Here is a 10,386-nt window from a genome sequence, read left to right as displayed (position 1 = left end):
TTTTTTGATAACTTTAATGATAAACCTTTCACGTATTATATAGTACTGGATTAAATATAATGGAGTAGTGACATTATTAATCTTAATTATTTAAAAAATCTTAAACTTGTACAACCAATTTTAATATGAATATAATTCTTATACAACTAAATTGAACATGTCAATTTAACATTATTTTATTTTTCTTTCGGCAGAGGGGTACTATTCTGAAAATATATATATATTAAAGTAATGAAAAAAATACGTAGTGGGTGTATATTTTTATTTTAATCCTCGTAATATTTTGTTAAGCAGATTTAATCTTCAATTTATCGAAATGTGGTATTGGTGGTTTATTTTTAGAAGTATGTTATTATCGAACATGAAGTAATCATACAAGTTTAACATAACATGTTTTGAAACTAAATAAATTGTGAAACATTTAATAATTCTTAAAATTCATGAATATTCCCATGTTATGATTTCATATCATATCATAATTTCATATTGCATGACCAAACAAGCCCTAAGATATCAAAGGTATTGAAATCGATTGAATGCATTGACTGTATATAATATCATCCAATATTACTAATTTTAATACATACATTTGGCTAATTATAGTAAAAAATTACAATACTAAAAATAGTTGAGAAATTTCCAATATGATAGACTTGAAATTTTTTGAAAGATTGATGCAATAAAAAAAATAGTTTAAAACGTCAAAAATGCTACCAATAATCACTTAGAAGAGAGGTGTCGCCCAAATTTTAAAAAAAAAAAACAAACTAGGTGTAAGATTCAAATTTCTAACATCACTTAGAAAGACATCTACGCCCAATAATGATTGCATTATATCATACTTTATGTATGTTCATCAGTTATTTTTCAATATAACATTACTATATATATAATCTCGAAAGAGGAGCATAGATTGGCGTGAACTCGGGAAATCCCTTTGATACGCCCGTGATAACAACCATCCGACATGTTGTATTAAATAGCCTAATAACCAGTCCATTGAAGTATTCCCAAGAACTAACAAAAACATCAATTAAGCTTTTCTTCACCATGGAGAAACAAACAAATGGAAAAACAAGAACAAATGATGAAGAAAAAAATCAAGAATCTCATGAAGCACAAGCAAATATGTGGAAGTTTGTGTTTGGTTTCACAGAAATGGCTGTGATTAAATGTGCAATTGAATTAGGAATTGCTGATTTTTTGGAAAAAATCAAGAACCTATTAGCCTAAATCAACTTTCTATTGCACTTTGGTTGTTGTTCCTCTTCCCTCTATCGTATCCTAAGGTATGATTAATTAGTTTGTAATTTGTTATTCTGTCTGTTTCAATTTACGTGACAGTGTTTAGCTATATATACAAGAAATTTGATTTTTTAAAATATTTGTGTGACTGTAATTGAGCATCTCATTAAATTAAGGGACTAGTCCACGAAGGGTTGTAGTGAAGAGGTTAGTACGTATTCATATTCATGCATCCTTAACTAGAGATCTTATGCTCGATTCCTGAGTATGAAATTCTCTTAGGTAGAAAATGTCTTATCCTACTAATTAACATCAGGAGGAAAAAATTATTGAACTAATGAAAAGCTTAAAGTTAAGTTATTTTTAAATAAGGATATGAAGAATTATTTTTAGTTAAGACAGACTAAAAAAAAGTATCAACACTCAAACCTCTTTATAATATCATCATTTGTTTGGATTTTTTTTTTAACAGTGAAATGATGCTATAGAAATTAAATGGTATAGCATAAGATGAAACATAGATTCTAAGGAAAACTTGACAGTTATTGTGAAATATTGTTATAAAGAGATATGATTGTAGATATTTGTTATAAAAATAATAATGTTAATAATATGTACATATTTTATAGGTTCTTGATCAACCGTGGAATATTCAAGGAGACATCAACCAAAAGCGGCAAAAGCGGCTATGTTCAAACGCCTCTTTCCCGCCTTCTCATTAAAGAAGGCGAGAATAGCATGGCTGCTTTCCTACTATTTGAAAGCAGCCCTGTGATGTTGGCATCGTGGCACAATCTTAGTGCACGTATTTCATCAAAGGACAATAGTATGTCCTCCTTTGAAGCAGCTCATGGAAAGGATGTCTGGAAGTACGCGGAAGCTGGACACCCGCCTTTGAAGCAGCTCATGGAAAGGATGTCTGGAAGTACGCGGAAGCTGACCCGAAACACAGTAATCTCTTGAACAAAGCAATGGCATGTGACGCTAAGATAGCAGTATCTGCGATTATCGACGGTTGCCCCGAGATATTCAAGGGGGTGAACACGGTGGTTGATGTTGGTGGTGGTGATGGAACAACACTTAGATTATTGGTGGAGGCTTTTCCTTGGATTAATGGGATTACTTTTGATCTCCCTCATGTTGCTTCTGTTGCACCTCATGCTATTGGTGTTGTACATGTTGGAGGTGACATGTTTAATTATGTTCCCAAAGCTGATGCTGCCTTCCTCATGGTAAGTACTACTTCCGTCTCATATTAGATGAACATCTTACTAAAAATATTTGTTTCATATTATATGATCTTTTACTAATTAATCAGAATAATTTTATTTTACTTTTCATTTTACCACTACAATTAGAGTAATTTCCCTAGATAGTCACCCATGTTTGGGAAATTACCTAAGAATATCACTTATGTTTGTTTTAGAACCACAATATCACCCAACTTTACCTCTTTTCCTCAAAATATACTTGACAAAAAAAATTATCTCTCTCCTAATAGGATGCCATGTCACATTATTCTTTTTTTTATTATTAACATTTTTTAATTCCTTTTTTATTATTAACATTTTTTATTATTAACATTTTTTAAAATTCTTTAAAAACATTATATCCTTTGTAGTTTGACAATATGGTTACCATATTACTCTAATGAATTAAAATATCAACAAAAAGGGAGTCCGAAGCTAAAAGGGTCATTTTTTCCTTCAAAAAACAAAAAGGGCATATCAAAAAAAAATTAACCAAAAGGGCAAAATCCCTCTTGACGGATCGATTTTCTTCTGACAAAAATTGACGTCGTTCCGTTAAAAGAAATAAAAATCGTTGCATTTGACAGCGATTTTTCAAACAAATAAATCATTATTTCTTTAAAATCGCTGCTATAGCAGCGATTCTTTCTTAAGGAATTAAAAAAAACATAAAGAACAAGTTTTAAATTACATAAATTTCTGGCGACAGCCATTTAACAAAAAAAAACAAGTTTTTTAAAGAAAAAATTGTTGCCGACGCAGCGATTTTCAGTTTTAATTTTCATTTAAATCGCTGAAAGGGTAAAGATTTAAAAAAAAAAAAAGATTTTTATGAAAATCGCTGGCTTCAGTTTTAATTTTTTTTAATTTTTATTAAATTCTCTGCAAGGGTAGGTATTTTTTTTAATTAGCAGCGATTTTGCTTTTAATTTTTTTTATATAAAAACGCTGTTATAGCAGCAATTTTAAAGATTTTTTTTTTTTTTGAGAAAATCGGCAGCGATTTTTATTTCTCTTAGCGGAGCGGCGTCAATTTTTGTTAGAACAAAAGGAGCGATTTTGCCCTTTTGGTTAATTTTTTTTTTGATGTGCTGTTTTTGTTTTTTAAAGAAAAAAAGTTGCACTTTTGGCTCCGAACTCAACAAAAAGGTGCCATTGCCCATTAGTGCCCATATAAAAATATTATCTCGTTTGAAAAATCGGAGGAGCTCATATTTGGATTTGCTGCCTAATCCCCTAGAACTAGGGTAGAAATTTTTGGGCTATGTAATTTTTTTTTACTAGGTAATATGGGTTGTCTAAATTATTTTTTTAAAAAAAGTTAATAATGAAAAAGGAATAATGTGACATGGCATCCTATTAGGAGAGATATAATGTTTTTTTGTGTAAGTATATTTTGAGGAAAAGAGGTAAAGTTGGGTGATATTGTGGTACTAAAACAAACATAAGTGATATTTCAAGGTAATTTCCCAAACATGGGTGACTATCCAGGGAAATTACTCCTACAATTAATATGACCTTTGGAAGTTTAAACAAATTTTGAAGATCCAGAATTTCTTTTTTCAGGAGGCTAATTAATATAAACAAAAAATACAGTAGTAAAGTTGATCAATCTATTAATAATTTCTTAATTACAGTATAAAATAGAAAGTTAATTACCATCTAATATGGGACGGAGGAAATGGATATTACTACAAAAAAATGCTCAATTTATGGGGGTTATTTTGTCAATTTATAGCGGTTTAGGGATCCCACAAATTAAATTGTGGCGGTTTTTAAAAATGCCACAATTACCCTTGCCACGAGCATATTTGCAGCGGTTTTAGTAAACCTCCACGACGTCCCCCGCAAAATGACTTTTAAATTCGTGGAGGTTTTCCAGTATCAATTTTTGACGGTTTAGAACCTTTACAATATGATTTCAATATTTTTAAACTCAAATTTGTGTGGATTTAAAACTGTCATGGCTTTAAATTAAAATTTACATTTATAATTTGATTTGTGGAGTCTTACAAAATTATTATTATTTTAATAATAAATGTGAAATTTTATTTACATCAAGCCTTCAAAATAATAAGTAATTTTAAATTTGATTTACATCAATTCTTCAGAATAATAAGTAATTTTACTAAATAACACATTTAAAGCAAATTAAATTTCACTAAGCATAAGTTTCACAAATTCAAATTTATGTCAAATAAAAGTAATACAAACTTGTGTATAATAATTTTAACATAATAATGTTAAATCTTTTTAAAATCCACATCAAATAAACATAACGAAAATTATGTAGCATTTGTTTGGTGATTTATGTTGTTGTCGTCCAATCTTTTTATCCAAAGTGACATAAGCTCTCTGCATCAGGCTGAAACAATGAAAACATTATATATAATTAGATAAACATATATTGATACACATATATCTTCGTACATCTTGATAAAAAAGTATTAAAATTCAATTCATTTCAAAAGCAAAGCATATAAAGCTTTGATTTTACAAATAATTATAAGACTATGGATGAAAGAAATTTACTTTGATGTTCTCTCATACACACTAATAAAGTGAATAACAACAACTTCATGATTATTTCTACATAAGTTTACTAGGTTTAAATTTTCCAAAATCATATAATGATGCTCATTCGATTTAACACATTGGTTCAAGTATTTCTCACTTCTCTTGATTTATAAGTTAGACTTTCCTCTTTGACCTTAGTTTTTTCTTTCATTTACCAAAAAGTAATCATAACTTCAACAATTTATCGTATTGAATAAGAAAATACATAATTTTAAAGTTTTATTGATATCGATCACAATCTAATATGAAAAAATGTCCTTTAATTTGTAATAGTCGATCCAATCAAGAATAAAATGATTACGTGATTCTTAACTAAACAAAAATAAAATTATGATTTACCATAAATCAATCAATGATTGGGTATAGACGACTTTACCATGTAGTGAGAATTCAAACAAAATCTGAAATATGTAAAAAAAACACTGATTCAGTAAGTTTAACAACTTGCAAAATATAAAATGATCAAATAATAATATGAATTTTAAATTCTAGTATGAATCATCAAACTCACGTAACACAAAATTACCTTTGTATTCAAATAATGAATTATTTTTCCTCTATTCCACTTTGCAAAGCCTACAATGAAAAATATAATTAGCAAAACTACATATAAAAAAATGAAGTAAAGAAGAGTGAAAGACAAAAGGAGAGAGGAGAGGGGAGGGTGTGTGTTTTACGTGTGAATTAATGGGTTAAGGGGAAAAAGAAATGAGTTAAGGAGAAAGAATAAAAAGGTATTTGTGCGTTGTTTACGTGGGATTTAGGAATGGGTGGGAGGGGGTGGTTATTTGATTATGTTTGGATGATTTTAGGGGGAATTATAGTCTTTAGTTTTTTTAAAAAAAATTTGGAGGGAGAGGTATTAAAATTTTGATTGAGTTGGATCTAAATGAAAGATAAAAGAATTTTGTGCATAAAACAAGCTTTTATTTTTAATTTTAATGATAAGTAATAACTATTAATTAAGATGTTTCACCCTCAACTAGTATTATAAAATCTTAAATAAAGTTAAAATACAAATACAAATAAATATATATAAATATTACTATTGACTTAGCTTTAAAAGTTATAAAATTTAATTTTTTGTGTTATGAGACAACAAAAATCACTAAATAATATAAATTAAAGTATTACTATATAAGATAAAATGTCTAAGTGAAATTGCATATACTAAGTAAAAAAATATTCGAAGAGTATCTTAATATATAAAAGAAATAGAGGATAAAAAAATCACAATCAAGTTAAAATAAAAGAAGGAGAAGGATGTCTCGTGTGTGTGTATATATAATAAAATTAACTTTCAACATTATATGTTATATATTATATAATTTGAAAAAAATACTATATATTATATTATATTATATAAGTTAATTTCTAAAAGTAACTAATCTACTAAATTTTTGGGGCTCGATAATCCCGATAAATAATATTAAATTGTGGCGATTTTCTAACCTCCTTAATAAAACCACCATAAAAAAATTTATATTGTGGGGTTATAATAAAATGCCACAAAATGAATTATTAGTGGGACTTTTAAAAACTCTCACAAGTTAACCGCCAAAAAATGAGCATTTTTTGGTAGTAGTCATTTTAATGGATTGAAGTTGTTTTAATTAAAATATTTGACATTTTAATTATGATGGGAATTAATTTCTTAAATAGTTATTCATGTTATGAAAATGACTCAAAAAGTCTTTTTTAAAAAAAAAATTAATTTGTGCTAAGAAAAGTCATTCGTGATTTGTTCATTATCCCACAAAATAAATTCTACAGGAAAAGTACTAGAAAATAATATGGAATGGTCCCTTATGTTTTGAGAGTAGGTCTAAAGTTGTCCATTGATATATTTTATACTATTATTTCTGTTTATAAGTTTTTAATGGACATTCGTAAAAAAATAGCTCATCGTTGAGGTATTTTCTACGAAAAGCATGTCGGAAATATTATTGACGAGCCAATTTCAAACGAATATCATAAAAAAGTTATTTTAAAAAAAAAATAGTGTTTAAGGGATTTCCGATGAATTGTCTGTTAAAAACATTTTGAACGAAATTCGCTTTAGTTAAATAGTATTTTTGCATAACTTTATGTATATGTGTTGAAGTAATTGTATTGGTGGGAAATTATCTCTATTTCTATTAACCTTACACAAATATTGACGAAAATCTCACAATTAAAGAGATTTTTGATTGAAACAACAAACAACAACAATAACAAACCCTCTCCAATTCCATAGCTAGGGTCTAAGGAGGGTAAAGTGTACACATACCTTACTCATACCTCGTGAAGGTAGAGAGACTGTTTCCAAAAGATTCTTCACTCAAATTTTTAATTGAAAGTCGATTGTAAATGTTTCATACGAGCTAATATTTGACGGAATTTATCAGAAATTCTGCTCATTTTTTATTTATTAAGAAAGTATTTTCTTATATTCAATTTTGTTTTATTAATTTTCATAACCTCATGTATATTGTTGTATATGTTATGTATATTAGTGGGTTTTACATGATTGGAGTGATGAAGAATGCATACAAATATTAACAAAGTGTAGAGAAGCAATTCCACAAGACAATGGGAAAGTGATAATATTGGAAGCAATAATTGGTGAAAAAGAAGAAAGTATTATTAGAGGATCAACTAATGAGAAGCTCAAAGATGTTGGTTTAATGTTGGATATGGTGATGATGGCTCACACAACCAATGGAAAAGAGAGAACTTCTAAAGAATGGGCTTATGTTTTGAATGAAGCTGGATTTAATAGACACACAATTAGTCACATTAATGCTGTTCAATCTGTTATTCAAGCTTATCCTTCTTGATTTTTACGATGTTCCGAGACGAATTCAGAATGTAAACTCTATTGGTGTATCTTTAAGGTTGTTAGTAAGCATTGAACACGCATGTTTTTTTTTTTAATATTATGAATTCTAATCTACTATTTGCTGCAACAACATATCTAGTGTACTGATCTCATAAGCATTGGACATGCATGTTGTATTTTTATTTTATGAATTTAATCTATACAATTTCTTGCATGAAATTTGTTGTATTTTTTCAACTTATGAACTCAAGCATATTATTATTATACTAGATATTTGATGCCCATGCCAGCACGTGCCCAATATATGTTACTATTTTTTTCCTCAATTTATGTGATATAAAGGAGTTTTGAAGAATCAATCAAAAAAAAATTTATATGTTTTATTAAAAATATATTTAAAGTTATTAATTTGTTGTGATGTATAATATTTTTTGTGTAATTTTTAAATAATATATGTTACTTCTGTTCCAATTCACGTGAATAATCATAAATATTTTCAGTTGTTAATTTACTGCGAATTCTAGAACTTTTGACGTTATTTTCAAATAATATATGTTACTTCTTCTATTTCAATTAGTCAACCAAATTTCTTATAATATTTTCAATTGTTAATTATTGTGATTTATAACATCTTTTATGTAATTTTTAAATAATAATATATATTATTTCATTTGTTCCAATTCATATGGCAATGATAAAATTTTAAGAGTCAACTAAATTTATTTATTTTTTAAAAAGATTGTACCTCTAATATATTTTGTAGTTAAAATATAATAAATGTAGTAGTTAAATTTCAAGAAGTATAAAAGGTTAAACAAAAGAATTAGATACAAAAGATAGAAAAATTTTATGGTGAAAGAGGCACAAATATGACTTGATATGTGAGGCATTATTATTAAATTAAAAAAATATGTAGGTCCCACCTTTCCTATTCAATATTGTTGTTTTTCTCTCCTGTCTTACTTAATTTAGGAATAAAAAATTATGTGGGTCCTATTCATTTTATTTTACATTGTTATTCTTTTTCCCATACATTTGACTCCACATTCGTTCACTTGTCCATTTCTTTTTTTTTATATAAAAAATTCTTTTATTCTTCTTTCCTCTAATATTTCAGATCAATTTACGTTATGAATTTTATTTATTCAATTTTTTTTTATATAATTCGTATATTATTTTTTTCATATTTGATAGTTAACAAGTATATTATTTTAAATTTTTAAATTACATAAAAATATGAGAATAAAAAATGGTGGAGAAAATTACAAAATGAAGAATAAAACCTTCATCTACGAAATAAAAGTTTAGATAGTCAATCAACTAAACTATTAATATCCCTCATTTGGTACATGTATTTAAGCATGATTGATTAATTTTTCACTTATCAAATTGAATTATTTCATCAATTTTTATATTAATAAACCATTCCAAATTAATGAAAATAGGTTTTTCGATTTTCTTAATTTTTTTATCTTGATTTGAAACATTTTACAATAAAATGAATTTTATTTTTATGAAATATAATGTAAATATCATACTATTTTGTATCATTATTATTTATTTAATATAACTCATTGTAAACCGTTATATAAAAAAATTATCAACCATAATGCCACAAAAATGAGAAATATATTACATATATAAATATTTGTATATACAAAATATTGTTTTCCTTTTTTATGCGTTAAAATGATAGTGTTTATATAATTATTTATAATAAATTGAAGTAGATATAATTGTATGAAATAGTGACATTTGCGTCATATTTCATAAAAAATAATTTAATTTCAGTGTAACATGTTTCAAATGGAACTTAAAAAAAACTGAAAAACTTGATTTTATTGATTCGTTGTGGTTTGACAGCGAAAAAAAAACTAACCAATCAAATGTATATATACATATCAAATAAACGATTTTTTAAGCTTAGTTGATTAACTATCTAGACATTCATTTCATAGATGAAAAAATTTTTATTTTTATTTTGCAATTTCCTCCCATATTTTTTTCTTGTATTCTCAAATATATAATTTAAAAAAAAATAATCAACGTGATATTTATCAAATGGAGAACATATATAAAATATAAAAATGATATAAGAAAATTGGATAAATAAAATTAACACATTGAAAAAACTGATTAAAAAATTAGACATAGAATTAGAAAAATAAAAAATAAAAAATAAAAAGGTGAAAGGAAAGAAATTACAAAAAGAGGGGGTGACAGGAGAGAGATATAACAATATAGAATGAGAAGGATAGGAGTAATTGGACCCATGTATTTTTGAATTCAAAAATAATGCCTCACATACCAAGTCATACTTGTGCGGTTGTGCCTCTCCCACCATAATTTTTTTCCAAAACATATATTGAAAACACATGATAAATGAAAATCAGAAAACACATGAGATGAGGAAAAGTAAATGGGCCTAAATGAAAGTCTAACATTTCGGCTGAGAGATAAGTAATGGCTGGGTTAAATTGTCCAATAATTAAA

General features: G+C 26.8%; 1 pseudogene; it reads left to right on the top strand.

Annotated features, from left to right (window-relative positions):
- Positions 1-1,027: 1,027 nt before the first annotated feature.
- LOC102579127 (3'-hydroxy-N-methyl-(S)-coclaurine 4'-O-methyltransferase-like) lies at positions 1,028-7,985 on the top strand (annotated as a pseudogene).
- Positions 7,986-10,386: the final 2,401 nt, after the last annotated feature.

This window comes from Solanum tuberosum, unplaced genomic scaffold (genome assembly GCF_000226075.1).
Source record: "Solanum tuberosum cultivar DM 1-3 516 R44 unplaced genomic scaffold, SolTub_3.0 scf00155, whole genome shotgun sequence".
Taxonomy (NCBI): domain Eukaryota; kingdom Viridiplantae; phylum Streptophyta; class Magnoliopsida; order Solanales; family Solanaceae; genus Solanum; species Solanum tuberosum.
The sequence above is the reverse complement of the archived record's forward strand: the minus strand, read 5'-3'. Positions and strand labels throughout refer to the sequence as shown.